Source organism: Hipposideros armiger, unplaced genomic scaffold (genome assembly GCF_001890085.2).
Source record: "Hipposideros armiger isolate ML-2016 unplaced genomic scaffold, ASM189008v1 scaffold_1019, whole genome shotgun sequence".
Lineage (NCBI taxonomy): Eukaryota > Metazoa > Chordata > Mammalia > Chiroptera > Hipposideridae > Hipposideros > Hipposideros armiger.
The window spans coordinates 443,770-446,606 of NW_017732369.1; positions in this window are offsets into that span (position 1 = coordinate 443,770).

Here is a 2,837-nt window from a genome sequence, read left to right on the forward strand (position 1 = left end):
AGAAAAGTATGTTCCTTACCCATAAAGTACTAATTAGCAAGCAGCTAGGTTGTTCATGGGAAAAGGAAAGTTCCTCAAAGCTAACTGAGAAATGATGTCTGGAGGACTAGAAAGGAGAAGGTTCCGTAACAAATGGTTGGACAGAGGACTGGAATACTTCCTAGTTTCTGACACAACATCAAGGGAGTAAAGACAAAAGCATTAAGAGAGTAAAAACAGAGTTTAGTAACATTAACAAGAAACATTCCTCTTGCTCAAGCCTTCCTGTTAATGTTTAATGTGAGGCTGGTCTCAAATGCCTCCCAGGGTATTCCAGAACTTCTCAGAAGGTGGCTCACCCATGTTCATTGGAGGATTCCTGCTGCAATCCAGTTAGCATGCTGATTGGCTCCACGCTCACCCCATAGATTCCTAGCCCTGGGCATTCTGTGAGTTCCTGACTAACTCTAAGACTGGCAATGCTGAATGTGGGGGTATGATGTTTGCCTTGAGGCGTTGTTTCCTGGTGCTGCCTGAGCTGCTGGCACCAATACCATGGCTGCTTTGTTCTCTCAATGTCCCAAGTAGATGTTTGAACTTTCATTCAATTATTAATTACAGGCCTCAAAGACTCAAGCATATGGGGCGACCAGAGGAAGAAAGCTCTGACTGACTAAATCAGTTCTGATTTAGAATCATTCCTCCTCTCTTGTGCTGGCCTTTGAACCAAATTTCTGCAACCATTTTTTTTTCTTAATTAGAATAATATTATCACCAGAAGTTCTGCATTTCTCTCTCTAGAAATGTCTGACTACATGAGAAACTTAGACTTAAACCAGAATTTCAGCTCTAAGGAAGAGAAAAGCTAATAGCACAATTGGGGAATATAAAAGACAAAAGAAATCTCAACTTTTAGTGATTGGAAGTATTTATGAAAAGAAAAATAAATATATCAAATTAAGAATGCTGTTTGTAGCTAAGGAATTTAATTTCAATAGCCTTTATTTTGTTTTTATTTTTATTTAAAAAAATATTTTATTGCAGAATTGGGGAAGTTGCTGTTCTTTTGTTCTTCAGTCTAGCTGTGGAGGACATGGCTGCACTGGCCCATCTTGGTATGATCATTGCGCTCTTCCCGGCTGAAGCAGTCGCTTGCCAGCCATTGGGCAGCTGCTCACGGCAGCTCACAGCAGCTCACCAAAGTGCACCCCAGCTGTCGGCCAGCCGGTGACTCACAGCAGCCCAGCTCCGGGTCGAGCTGCTGTTCACCATCTTAGCTATAGAGGGCGCAGTATCACTGGACCTCATATAGGATCCAAACTGGGGCCCTGCTCCTCAGAGCTGGAGCTCCCAAGCCAACTCTTAACCAACATGCCACTCAGCCGGCCCTTCAATAATAGCCTTTACAATTAAAGGAAGCAAAAAGAATTCTGTATAAAATGATATAGACGTCTAAGAAAAACAAATAAATTATAAAAGTATCAGATTTCAAGTATGGATTAAAATTAAATATACCTAATACTACATTAAAAATAATAAATTAGTTTAAATAAAATATTATATTTAAATAAAATAAAATATTACATTTATTTTTTCACTGATCATAAGGGCAACTGTATCATGCTAGAGCTCTATTTTTTTTCTTTTTTATTAAATTATTTTTTATTATGAAATACACATTTTTTAGAATTACTTTTAGCTGTACAACACAGTGCAATAGTTATACTTTTTACCCCTCGAAGTGGCAACCCTCCTCCCCTAATCAGAGTTTCATATGAAAAAGACAAAATTCCTGATGTATATTACCTTCATTCTGAAAAATGCTATTGCTTGAAACTATTTCCTAAGGCTATTATTTTCAGGTCTCATCAGACACAACATATAATAATAATCAACTTTAACTGAGTTCCTCCCTATCTGATTCAACCTGCTCATGGAGTACTTACTTACCTTATACTTACATGAGAACGTGGGACAATTCCTGATATCTTTAATGTTTTTTTGGTAACTCCAAGTTCTAGTGTCAACTTAAATCATGAACATGGCCTTAATAATTAAAATTCTGACTCCAGAATTTGATGAATTTATAAATTTAAAGTGAAGATTCTTCTGTCAGTGATCTGTGGTTTATAACTGCTACACCACCTGCCCTTAGGAAAAGGGATCATTGTGAGCTGCTTCTAATTTTCTTGCTCTGATCTTTTTCTCTTTACTCAGCTTTGTTACAGGTTGATCAATTTTATTAATCTTTTAAAGAATCAAATTTTGGCTTTAGAATTTTTGTGTATTATTTGCAGAATTAATTGGTTTCCACTCAGATTTTATTATTTCATCCTTTGTACTTATTTTGAGATTAATTTGCTCTTCTTTTTCTAGCATTTTAAATGAGAATCTTGGATCCTTACTTACTAGAAAGAGCATTTTAACTTATAAGATTTTAAGCTAATATATATATATATATATATATTCGAAACAAATTATATATTTTCAAAAGACTTTGAGAAGGATACTCAATATGTAGATAAATAGATAGATATTTCACAAGTTTTGTAGTGTTGTATTTTATCATTCCATTTAAATTATTTCTAATTTATCTTTTTTATTATTGGGTCTATGAATTATTTAGTATTGTTTAACTTTATTCCCACATATTTGAGATACTCTAGATACCTTTTTATTGTGTTGTCAGAAAAGTCGTGATGTATTTTGTCTGTTTTTCAAAGGTCATTTATTTATATAAAAAGCAAAGATAAATCAATGATATATTGCCCGTTTTGTTCGATAACCTTTTGTCATCTTTCAGTGAGTCTCATCATTCCTCGTTCATAGAAGGACCTATATTTATTTGCAAAAAACTG